The sequence below is a fragment of the Equus quagga genome, chromosome 15 (genome assembly GCF_021613505.1).
Source record: "Equus quagga isolate Etosha38 chromosome 15, UCLA_HA_Equagga_1.0, whole genome shotgun sequence".
NCBI classification, from domain to species: Eukaryota; Metazoa; Chordata; class Mammalia; order Perissodactyla; family Equidae; genus Equus; species Equus quagga.
In genome coordinates, this window is record NC_060281.1 from 91,130,814 (window position 1) to 91,144,406 (window position 13,593).

The window sequence follows — 13,593 nt, forward strand, 5'->3', positions numbered from 1 at the left end:
TGGGATTCTTGGAGTCCCCAGATGATGGATTGGGGGTGGGGGAGAAGGTTCCAGATTCTCTTAATCTGGTCAGAGGAAGAGGGGACCTGGGGAAACTGAGGCAGTGGGGTCACAGGAGACTTTCAGTTCTGGTGGAGGAGGCCAAGCCCAGAGGACTGTTCCTTCCTGAGGACTGTGGCTCCCTGGGGTCGAAAGGCAGGTGGTGTGTCAGTCAGCTGACTTCAGCACTCCAGCCCCTACTTGCTGTGCAGGCCTGTCATCCTCTGTATCACCTTCCATGGCCCCCAGCAGAGCAGACACCCAGCCCAGTGCAGGACCTTCTGTGAGAAGTGTGGCCAGGGGAACATGGCCTGGGCAGACCCCAGACTGGACCCCAGACCTATGGCCTGCAGGATGTGCTGGAAGGAGGGCCCCTCCCGTGTTTCAGAGATGCCCTCACCTTTCTTCCTCCATCTCGTACATCTGGGGTTTGTGCCCCTCCCATGGGCTCGCAGGCCTGGCCTCAGATGTGTGACTTTAGTGTCTAAGGAGAGACCTTCTAACTCACTGGATCCGGGTCCCTATCATGGGGCTGGTGGAGAGAAGGAGAGGATGTGTAATGATGTCCAGAAGTGTGGAGGTTCCGGGCGAATCCACCCACAGGAAGGACGATGATCTCAGGCCCTGGTAGGAGAGCCGGCGCCTCCACATCCTGCCCCAGTTCAAGGGCAGCCCCCTGTCCCTCGCTACCTGCTCGAACCCTGACTCCCACCCACCTGCCCACCACTGCCTTCCTTCATTGCTGACACCCCAGCATCCTGAGCTGACCTGGCCACTCAGGACACCACCATCGGGCAGAGGGACCAAGGTGGGTCCAAGGAGCCCAGATGGTGGGGTGGGCCATGGCTTGGGCCCCATCCTGGGCCTGCAGTCTGAAATCACGGCATCGGCAGGCTGAGTTCCCTCTGAGCCTCTAGGACCTTCCTGCCTCCTCCAGCTTTTGCTGGCCCCAGGCATTCCTTGTGATATGGCTGCCCCACTCCAGGTTCTGCCTCTGTTGTCACAGGGCCTTCTCTGTGTCTTCAGCTCTCCGTCTGTATCTCTCCTCTTCTTATAAGGACACTTGTCATTGGATTTAGGGCCACCTGGGTGTTTCAGGATGCTCTCAGCTTGAGATCCTTGGCAATTACATCTGTAAGACTCTTTTTCCAAAGAAGGTCACTTTCACAGGTTCCAGGGGTACATGTCTTTTGGGGGGTCACCATTCAATCCCTTACAGGAGGTGGGTGCCTTTCTCATTTCCCTCTTGGTGCCACTAGTTCACGGTGACCTGGGAAGGGGGTGGGGTGATGGATCCTCTCTTCCAGCTCCTGCTCAAGACTGTCCCTGGTAGCTCCATGGGCAGATGTGGGATTCCAGAAAACACAGAATCCAGCAGATGGCAGGTAGCAGCTGCACAGGGGTGACACAGAAGAGCCGAGGGATGGCCGGAGTCCCTGGAGGGAAGCGCTCAGGCAGAGATCTGCAAGTCCTGCTCCAGGATGAGGTGGCGGTGGAGCGACTGGTTCCAGCCTGGGCTCTGAGCCCACATCCACCATGTCTTCCTCCCTCCTGAGAAGTGAGTACATTCCATCTCCGCCCCTTTGCTCAAGCCATTCTCCCTGCCTAGCGTGCCCTCCCCTCTCCATCCCACCACCGTCTTTGTCAAGAGTCCTCCTGCCTGGTGGCCTCTCCTCACAGGGCCTGTGCATCTTTGTCCCTGGACCACTGAGCAGTCAAGTTCCCCTCCCTGCTTAGTGTGGGTGTCCCAGTCTCCTGTGGCCAGAGGACAAGCTCCTGTAGGACAGGGGTGGCCTCACTGCCTCCCTCCCATACCCTTCAGGCCTTCATGGATCTCTCTGACTCAGGCACCTGAGTGCTCAGGCCAGGAGAAGGCCGGCGGGGACACAGGCCTGGGAGAGAGTCATTCCTGAGGGCATCCTCTCTCCCAGGTGTGCACTCACTCACAATACAGACTGGCCTTAGAGAGGGACCAGCCAAGTCTGTCACAGGAAGGGGGCCTTGCCTGGAAGCTCTAACATCCCCACAGAACAGAGTTCAGACTTTGAGCTGGAGGAGACCCTACAGGTGGAGGCTTCCAGCTGGCCCATCCCACAGACAGGGAAACTGAGGTCCAGGAGGAGGGGTCAAGAAGTGGCCAGGTCCTCTACCAGCCCTGAGCCCAGAGCCAGCCCCGGAGTCCAGGTCCAAGGCCTGCCCGTGCTCAACACACAGCACATCCCAAGGACACGAGAGAGAGCCTGGGGCAGCCCTTCTGCAGGAGGGACCAGAGCCATGAGAACAAGGAGCCCAGAGGGCCAAGCTGTGGGGACCAGGGAGGGCTTGCCTGAGGCAGTCATGTCCCCACCACATCCCAAACTCCGCCCATCTCAAACCCATGGGTGGCCTCCCTCCCAAACCAGGCCCTCCCCAGATCTCACCACAAAGGCCTGGGGCTTCCACCTCCTGACCCATCTGCTCCCTCTCTGTCACATGCCCACCACTGCAGGCCACAACCTCCCCTGCCCACTGATCCTCTGGCTGTCTAATGAGCTAACTTCTCTTGCCAATCTTCCTCTTTTTGTTCAAGGAAGACTGTTGCTGAGCTAACATCTGTGCCAATCTTCCCCTATTTCATGTAGGATGCCTCTCCCTCATGGCTTGATGAGTGGTGCTAGGTCCACACCCAGGATCAGAACCTGTGAACCCCAGGCCTCCAATGTGGAGTATACGAACTTAACCATTACACCAGCAGGCCAGCTCCATAAAAACCTGGTTCTTGGAGCTGAAGAATCACGTTGATAAACCACTAGCCAAACTGATTCACATCACCAATCTCAGGATGAAAAAGAGGGTGGCACTACTGATATTAAGACACTGACAGGGTAAAGGAACATTATGAACGACTCTGCACTAATAAATTCAACAACACAGATGAAACGGACAAATTCCTTACACCTACCACTGGAGCTCGCTCAGGAAGAGAGAATCAGAATAAAAATGAAACAGGCAGTCAAAATGTCCACATCAGGACTCAGATCATTTTAAGCATGGGTATTATTGTCCCATCATACAATTACGATCACATTGTTACCTGCTACAAACATAGTCTCCTTACCCGCCACACAAGAGGGGACAAATGAAAACTGGGACACCAGGCTTATGGCAAGGAAAGGGTTTTTATTTCAAGCGACATCAGCCGGCAGATGAGAATGAGCCCTCAAATTCATCTTGTTTCATCTTGTCTCCCTGAAAGTTGGGAGGTGAGGGGTTGTAAAGGTTGCAAGGAATCTGTCTGCTTGGAGTTGGGACAGTCTGTGGCCTTGCTGGTCGGAGCTTTCCCACCAGCCTGCATTATGCCTTGGGAGGCTGCTTACAGGAAGGAGGATCATAAGGGAATTTGCAGGTGGCTGTCCTTGACCATTTGTCTCCATGGCTGATAGTGGATTCTGGAGCCAGGGAGTAAGCAGGAAATGAGTGCTGAGGTTTTAACCCATATATGCTGGGTTCAATGTAGGGAACCGATATCAAGGCTGGCATCAACACTATGGTTCAGAAACCTCAAACTACTTGTAGTTCTTTCTGATTCCCTAACCCAGCATTGTAATCTCCTAGCTCGTGAGAGTGGTGGTCTGGAAGCCTAGAACTTCTGCTTCTGGTCTCCTCCTTAGTCAGTGAAAGACAAGGGGCTAATTCACAGCCAATAGGCTAATTCTGGTTCCAATCAAACTGAAATACTGAGCCAGAAAAAAAATCACCCTTAGAGGTGGGACAAATTCTCCAGAAGCTTCCCAACATTGTGAGGAGGCCCTGGGATGCATAACACAGGATTTTAACCAAAATTTCTGCAGCTGGGATTTCCATTCAATTCATCTTGAGACAAAAACCCTTCTTACACAGGGAAAGTACCTGGAATGGCCAGCACTGTCTCAGAGAAGGTCAGTGTAAGTTCTTTTAGGTTAAATTCACATCAACTCATCACCACCTCCCCCTCACCTGAAGTTTCTCAATTTAGTTGGTTCAAGTAAGTAGTATGAACTCTTAAAATCATACTTAGGCATTTCAACTTGAGAAGACCCTATTAGACCAAACAGGCTGGATAGCTCTCCTGAAAGTATTAATCATGGTATTTTTCTTTCTTTCTTTTTCTTTCCTTTCTTTCTTTCTCTTTCTCTCTTTCACTCTTTCTTTTTGAGGAAGATTAGCCCCGAGCTAACATCAGCTGCCATCCTCCTCTGTTTTTTTGCTGAGGAAGATTGACCCTAAGCTCATATCTATGTCCACCTTCCTCTATTTTATATGTGGGACACCTGCCACAGCATGGCTTGACAAGCAGTGCGTAGATCTGCACCCACGATCTGAACTGCCGAACCCCAGGCTACCGAAGCCGAGCACCCACACTTAACTGCTACGCCACCCAGCCGGCCCAATATTTTTCTTTTTTAAGACAAAGGCTTTGCTAAAAATAACAGCTCCTAAAAATGATGAAAGGCACAAATTTCTTCTAATCCAGAAGCTTCATTTCACCTGTCAGGTAATAGGAGACACTTTTCCTTTACACTTGGAATACTTCACCTCTATAAAACATTTTTGTGAGCAGCTTGATTTCATGCTGTGCAATGACCAATAACAGAAGCCTCAAAGCCAACTTCTATGAAAGGAGAACGCAGAGGTTAGTGTGTGTTATTGTATAGTTCTTTGCTTTTTATAAAGTTTGGAAGCTACCACAGTGGTCAGGAGGGGAAACAGAGGCTGAGATGATTACCCATCAGCCTCAGCTCCCTGGGAACAAGTGAAACTTGACCTGGACCATGTAAAGTCCTGTCCCAGGGTCATTCCGGCCTCTCTCCACATGAGGCTGTCTCTGGACACTGCTTGTTCTAGAAGCGCAGGATGACAGAGGTGATGGTTGGGTTCCACCGACATGTAAACTATTAGCATACTAATCCAACAATTACCCAGGAGACACCTATGAGCTGAGGATACAAAAATGCACAAGTTAAAGGCAGAAGCCCACCCTGTGTGGGAAAACAGGAATGCTCACATGTTGCCGACGGAAGGGGATCTGCCCACGTCTACAGACTCCCAGCCCTCCGCCCCTGGCAGCCCCTTCACACCCACACGGCAGGAAGCGGCACACGCGGACACTCACGGCAGCGTTCTGGGTCAAGGCTGGAAACACCCGAGTCTCCGCAACACAGAACAGGCCGAGGGACCCACAGCCACGCTCTGGACACCGTGTGGAGCAAACGACCATGCAGATCCTTGGAGCTGAGACGGAGGGAGCTGGAGTTTCCGTACAACGAAACCCCAGGCGCCAGAGTGCATATTGGGTGCTAACTTAGATGCAAGAAATAGGGGATGTCAGCACATCTATTCCTGTTTGCTTGCTTTTGCTTTAAAAAAATTGTCAGTATTAACAACCAGGTAAAAAAAAAAAAAAACCCTATCTAACGGGGGAAGCAAGATTTTTCCGCATGTGCCGGTTTCTATCGTTCTTATCACAAGCCCTTGTAAATACTGCCCATCGTTTAGGCGCCCTCGCGAGCTCCCAGCACAGCAGAGACGCGCAGGAGAGAGCTCGAGCGCAACACTCGGTGCTGCTTCCGAAGGAAGAGTCTGGAATGGCGAGGGCAGAGGGCGACCACACCCGTGCAGTGTGCCCGGTGCCCACCCCCGACCCACAAGCTGTGGGGACACAGCCCTGGGTGGCGCCCCGTCCCGGCGCTGCCGGTCAGGGACAAGGCCCTGGAGCCCCACCGCCCCCGAGCCAGAGCGACCACCGCCAGCTGCATCTGCTCTCCCAACCCCTCCAGATCCAACGCCACGCCCCTGATTGCGGCCAGCCGCATCCTGATTGGCTGGCCGCGCAAGCAACGGCCATTGGCTCTGATCGTTTCGGGGGGCGGGCCCTAGACCAGGCCCCCAATCGCCATTGGCCATTTTCCCGACGGGCGAAAGGGCTCTTTAGATTGGTCTTCCCTTTGGGCGGGAAGCTGGGGGCTGGTGGCCATGCGGCAGGGGGAGCCCTGAAGGGGAGGCCGCGCTGCCAGCTCTCGGTGCCCGAGCCCCGTCCGTCCGTGAAAGGCAGGCTCCCCACGAGCAGCACCGGCCAGGAGAGACAGGGCCGGGCCTGTGAGAGGCTCTGCAGCCGGCAGCGTAGCCAACGCGGAGGGCTGTCAGCGGGCCCTCTCACCGCCGAGGCCGGCGTCCTGGGCTGGGACGAAGCTTCAAGCCTGGGCCTGTCAGGGGCAGACGTGTCACCGGACTCCTGCAAGTGCACCCGGGGCGGACCAGTGCTGGGTCCTGGGAGGAAGTGGCTGGGAAGCTGGACGAGGGAGGGAGGGGTACTTCTGCCTTTCGGGAGACTTCAGACGCGTGAACGGGTCTTAAAGAAAGTATCGCGAGGTTTCCAAGCAGCACGAGGGCAGGGCGGGCTTGAGGGAGCTGTGGGAATCAGAGCGGCGCGTGGACTGCGGTGGAGACGTGACACTGGCGGCTCTGGGCTGGGCTGGCGTGACGATGGCAGGACAAAGGATTTGGCTCCCCTGGGTGGGCGGAGGCCAGCAGGCAGCAGATGCAGGTCGGACTGGACCACTGGGGGGCATATGGCAGCGGGGGAGGATGGGGGCAGGAGACCCCCCACGGGGTCATTGCAGGAGGCCAAAGAATTACCCACACCCCACACCTTGTTGAAAGAACAGAATTGCCAAGGTTCCCAAAGGGTGACTGATGCCCTCAGTTTACCACCCCCAGAATCCCCCCACTCCTGCTGCTGGTCCACAGGAGAGTGTGTGTTTACCCTACAGAGGTAAAGGGAAAATGGAGGAACTATGGACAATTAGACCAGAGCAGTTTCCGGGCAGACATGACTCAGCATGTCCGCTGCAGGCGGCGCGAGCCCTGAAGGGTGTCTGTGAACACTCTTATGTAACCTCTGCTGGCTGTGTGCCACTTTTGTGTGAAAGTCATATAAAAGCGGCTCCAGGAGTAGCCACTGGGCTCCCTCCCCCTGCTAGCCAAAGAGAATAAAGCATGTCTACACTGCCACGGGCTCTGCACATCTTTTTCCAACTCCCGGAGCCCCATGGTCCAGTCCTTGTGATGCGGGCTCAGTGAGTCAAGGAGTCGAAAGAAAGATTTCTTGGACTCTCGAGGTCTGGCAGTAGTGCTCCTTTATTCAGAGAATAGCATGGGGACAGGACCCATGGGCAGTGAAGAGCTGCCATGTGTTGAGGGTTAGGGCTAAATTTATAAGGCATGGGTACATGACTTATTTTTACTAGACAAGGGTAAGATAATGTAAAAAGTCATTAAATGGTATCAGTGCAGGTGGGGTCTGGTTATTGTGTGGTCGTATAACTTTAGATATGTATTGGGTCCTATAGATCAGCATGTAGGCCAGGATGCCCTGGGCTTCTCTCCCTGGGGCAGCCCTAATCCACACCATAAAATCCATTGGGTCATATAGATCAGCATGTAGGCAAGGACACCTTGGGTTTCTCTACCTGGGATAGCCCTGGTCCACATCACTTGGCTGTTTCCCTCCTGCATACAAGAGGAAAGAGTCCTTCTCCTGGCTCTTCTAAGCACGACCTGAATGGGCTAGAATTTTCATAGAGCAGGCAGCACCAAAAAGGAGTTAAATATAGAGAATATAAATATAAGTTATAATAATTTACAAATATAAATTATATATCAATATATTAATAAATATAAAGTAAAATTTAAAAAAGAAACTTAGATTCAAAATGTGGACTTCTTACCCTGCCTGCACAGCTAGGCCAATGGGCGCATGGGGTAATATTCTCAGTGGCAGGTCAAATGGGCTGGGTTTCAGCAACACAACCCCCACACGCACCCCTGGCTCCCCATGCATCCAGTGGGACCAACTCTTCAGCTCCCCCTCCCCCCTTGCTCTGGCAGATTTCAGAGTGGGGTCTGGGGGTCAGAAGGGTCAGGCCGCTAGCTGGGGCTTCCAGGGAGTGGTGTTTGGAGAACCAGACACAGGTCTCTCCCAGGGAGGCCCAACATAGTGGGTATGAGGAGCCGATCAGCCTCAGGCAGAGAGGCTACAGGATTGGGGGAGGGTGCACCTCTGCTCAGGGCTGGAGCAGGTGGGGACAGAGGTGACTGCCCTTGCCAGGGCTGGAGGACAAGAAGGAAGGGCTGGGAAACCAGTTCATGATGAGGTGTAGTGAGGATGATTGTTGAGAGGTAATATGGGGCTGCATGCTGGTGGGCTTTGAATGCTGGACTTTGGGCTGAATTTGACCCAGGGGAGAATAGCAGACTAGGGGAGGGGACAGCATGAGGACAGAGGGGACTGAAGCTGCAGAGACAAACAAAAGTGGAGGAAAAGATAGCAATGAGGACTGACTTGGGAGAAATGTAAGACTTTTTTGTCCCATGCCCCCTCCCCAAAAAAGCTCTCAGAAATGGGGGAGGCCTGGACTACCTGAAATGAATGAACTGATTTGAGCCATCTCATTTGGATACTAGCAGAAAGGGGAACTCCAGAAGGCAGAAGGACATAGGGACATCTAGGTCATATGTGATGTGTAGACTCAGTGATTAAGAAGAGTTGGGGGAGTAGCACCTTGACCTTGTTAACCTAAAAATAAAGAGCTGACACGAGAGGCAGAGAAGCATTTATTTTGGGATCAAAGAATTACAATGTGAGGAGCACAGATTGAGGTAGAAGCCAACTGGTGTCCTGCCAGCGAGTGAAACTCAGGAACTTTTAAAGGCATAGGAGGGAGATTTGCATTACGTAGAATGTTAATTGGGGTTGGCAGCAGAAAGCTAATCTTGGCTACAAATAATTGATTGTTAAGGCTCGCTAGAGGGAGGCAAAAGCCCATCACTGTGAGGAGCTGCAGGTTTCTTGCAGGTTACTCAGTTCAGAAGTTCATGTTCTGCTCCATGCAGACGTGCATAGGAACCATTTCCTTCGTGGTGTCCGAGCTCCATTTTAAAGCCCTTAGACATGGGTGAATCCATTTTATTTCACATTTCATGTTTTATCTCTTTTGTTCAAGATCTTGGTCTGAAAGCATCACTGGTCAACCATAGATTTCTTTAGTCACACAGCCCTGGAATGGACCTGTCCCAGAAAGTCATGTCCCATATCAAGGGAGGGGCGATATTTTTTCCCCAATGGTTATTCTGAGGAGTCAGTGTCATAAGGGTTAGGCCACATTTGAGAAACAAGGAGGTGGTCAGGAAATGAACCTTAGGCAGTTTCTTTGCCTAGGAATTCATCTGGTCACCTGAAGGTATCACTTCTATACATTGAGTGACCATAATCTTGGTGTTTGTAGAATTTCTGGAGCAGATCTGAGTATCACTAACAAGGCTTAAATACAAGTACACACAGCACAATCCTAATAATCATCATAAACAACAGTTGAAGTCCTGGTCTCATCCAAGCACCTGTACCTGAAGGAAGCAGCTGAAAACACTGACAGGGAACCAGAGGGTGTCACTGAGAGACATTGGACCAGAGGCCCTGTGCTATTTTTATGCTTTTTCCAAGTTCTAGCTCAATTTCACAAGAAGAGTTGCTCAGGTACAGCAGAAGGTGTTGGCAATGACACAGATGTCACCCTGTTTGGCAAGGAGATAATCAAGTGCCATTTGATTATCTAATACAACCTCTCTAGGGAATCCAGGGATCACTGGTGTTGAGCTAAGCCTCAAGCAGTAGAATTTGCTTGATTAGCTATGGTTAGGGAGACGTTCTTTATCATCAGGTCATTATGGACAAGATCAATCCAAGGGACAAAGCCTTTGGCAATGGTAATCAATGGAGAGTAGATGGGGTGTAAAATGGGGTCGCTAAGTCTTGCTGAGACCTATGAGATGGTGGTTGGATTTCTTCTTTAACAAGAACTTGAGATGAAATATTATGGTATCCTAAAGGCATTGTCCTGCCGTATGCCAGCTGTCCAGACATTCATAAGCCCATGATTCTCTGTAGTAAACACACACAAAGGTGTACAAAAGGGGCACTTAGAATGCAGTGCCTTCTAGTTCTGCAGCAGTGTCAGTGGTTGGGGCATATGTTAAGGTCCTTTCCAATGGGGCTCAAGGGCTGTCTTCCTCTGATGATGCTTCCAGAGTACCCAGTACCAGGTTCTACACTGTAACCAACAGGATCCTTTACACTGGGACCTGGGACAGCGTCTTTAACCTGCTGGTGATGGGCTGGGGATAAGACAGTAGAGACTCACAGGAGCTGGTCACACTCACATAAGACAACAGGGGAGCAGCAGAAGGTTGTGGACCAACAGACACTGATCTGCTGGTGACTGTCCCATGTGGAGTTAGTCCATGTTTTCCAAAGAGGGCACTGGCAACAGTCAGCAAGGCTGAAGGCAATACCTTAGGCCAGGGGAGTCCAGTCCACGGTATGCAACAAACCTCAAGATAATTAACAGGACTAGAATCTAATGTCTACAAAGGTGCAAACAGGTTTTTTCTATGATTACTCTCAAAATTAAATTTTTGCCAAAGATAATCACAGTAAAACTAATTTTTTTATATTAAAAACTTGGCCTGATTATTTATACAAGTGAAAATAAGAATATACAGTGAGTGGTGCTGCATTCTGGAGAGATCAAGTAGGGAAAAAAGTGTTTCATCTTTGCTCACAAAGGTATGTCTTACCAAATTGTTGATAGCTTAACAGAAAAGATTTCTTTAAATCTGGAAAAACAAATATTAGAACATCCTCCTCAGTTCGTGTAGTCCCTAGTAGTTAATACTTGTTCTGCTGGTATTCAGTTTTTCCATTAATTTTCCTGACTTTGCCTGATGATTGAGAGTGATAGGGACAGTGAGAATCCCAAGAAGTTTGCAAATTTTCCTTAAGGTTTGTATCGTTTTCCCAGTGAAGTGGGTGCCTCAATAACTGGAGATTGTGGAAAGTACATCCCAAGTGGGAAGCACGTGTTCTAGCAATTTCTCTGCCATTGTGAGAGCATCAGCTTTGTAGCAAGGGAAAGGCTTTAACCCATCCAGGAAACACAGACAGCAACAAGAACATATTGATGAGCCATAGGAAGTGGCAGCTGAATGAAGTCCAGCTGCAGGTGCTCAAAGGACCCCAGGAAGGAGTTCTGAGGCCTCTGGGACAGAATAGTTTTTCCCGTAGTGGGTGAAGGAATGTAACGACTGAAAAATGCAATTTGCCAGAGAGCTGGGAAAAGCCCAGCAGCTGTCTTGGATTTTCCATAGTCCTGACTGTTGAATTTACAGCCACTGTTTACCCATCTTCATTTCTCTGCTTCAGGAGCAGACTGTTGTCATGTTATAAGGACATGAAGATGGCAAAAGTCTGGCAATGAGGTGAAACTGGCAGAGTTAGCCACTGATGATTAAGTAGCTAGGAGCTAAAGTTTTTTCCTTTTTGCAATTACTGGTGATAGCTTTTAGCTGTTGAACCCACCCATTGTTAACTGCTGTTCAGACAATATGCTGACTCCCACTAGGTTTCTATAGATAACATCTCCCTGGAGCCTGGGTCACCATGGAAATGGGTGTGTGAGCTGTTTTTCAGGAACTAGAACTCCTTGTCCACTTCAGGCCGATTGAGTCCACCAACTCATCACCTGGGCCCATGCAGACGTCTGATAGGTGACCTTTTGACGTCAAGAGGCTAAAAACTCCACTCTCAGATCCTGCTCATGCTGCCATTTTGTGAGCATGTGTCCTATGAAGAGGCATGGAGTCTGACTACGCTTGCACAGATCATCAATTACCTTGTCTCTCCTCACCTCCAGTCACCTGTCTCCACATTTCAGACCACCTGCCCCCCATCCCATAAATGTCCCTGAGTCCCTGTTTTCAGGGAAGTGAATTTGAGGCTCATGCTCTCACTTCCTTGCATGGCTGCCTTGTGATTAGACCCTCTCTCTGCTGCAATCTCATTGTCTCGGTGTTTGACTTTCTGGGCGGTGGGCAGAAATGAACCTGGTTAGGTAACAGAGGGACTATTGTTTGCAGAAGCAAAATCGACTTCATCCACTTGACCAATCATTATACATTCTGTTGTTGCTGCCTTTACCTGAAAATCAGGTAGGGAGCTCTCCTGACATTTAGTCTGAGCCTCAATTTGGATGACAGACAGCATTTTACCCCAGGACATGTTAGACTCCCAGGATTTTCACATAATTTCTGGAACTCTTATAACATATACTTGTAAAGACATAACATAAAGAAGGCTTAATGTTATTTCTTATTTGCCAATGCTTTACATGTAATTTAACATATCAGATAAGTCTAATTAGTTTAATCTCTCTTTTTATAAGGAGAGAAAAACCAATCTTTTGAGATGTTTCAGGAATCCTGTGAAAAATACCAATGTTAGCTAAGGGTCAAAAAAAGACTTCATTTAGAATCTGATTTGGTTATATTTGTAAAAAATATCAAATAAAGTCTTAAAATACTTGCCTAAATGGGATCACAGATCATTATGAAACTTAATATTTGATTATCTGTTTAACCAAGAGGACAAAAAGATTTTGAAGACAAATATGGAAGGTTACATAGCTGCAAAAACTTAGCTCTCTGTAATAGGAAAATCTCAGCTCTTAACATAGAGCACAGGAAATAATTTTGATAAAACATAACATGCCTGCCTTTTAGGCAGATTGCTGAAAATAAAGAAAAACTTTTCATAATCTCTTTATCAAGAGTAGATTAAAGGCCCCAAAAACCTTCTCCTTATAACAAAAACAGAGAAAAAACAAATTCTTATTTTGCAACAGCTTATTTTTTATATTAAAGCTCATTTGCTTAATTAAATTAATTCCAATCTCAGCCAGCTCAACTATGCACAAAATCTCTTTTCTCAGCGTTCCTCTTCCACAAACTATCTTTTATACATTCAGAATTTGTACTTTCTTCTTTCCCATAACCACTTTTAATTTAGGACAAGTTTACTTTCTTCACAAAAAGGTATAACCCTCTTTCACTGAAAATATGCATTTTCTCACAGCACAATTTTTTTAATGTGGCACAAGATGTTTTTACTAATAGACCCAAACATCTTTCAGTTTTTCTGGATTAAGAAGCCAAAAGTAGATAAGCCCCTGTGCAGTAATTAACATTTTCCTATTTTAGCTTATCTGGCGATCTGTTTTATCTTTTGAAGATATTCAGTTAATTTTCCATCATTCACTTTCATTTAACAAAACTCTAAGGTTTCAAGTTACCAAAAGATTTGGGGAGGCTATTTTAAAGTACACCGTAAAACACAGTTATCTTACTTAAAAACTCTTATTTCACTAACATCTAAGTAGTTCACTTATTCTTAACAATCATACTTATATTATTCAGAAAAATTTCATGAGATTAAAGCAGCTAGCTATCATTTTAAGTTAATATTTTCTTGCTGCAAATCTTATAACAGTGATAGCATCAGCTTATTAGATTAATAACCTAGATAGAATAAAAGTTATATGTTTCCATTACATCGGTGATGGGGTTCAGGGCAGGCCACCCCAAGATGTGTCACTCTGGTATGCAGATTATTTTGAGCTGAAGAAAATAAAGGCTCAGAAGACTCAG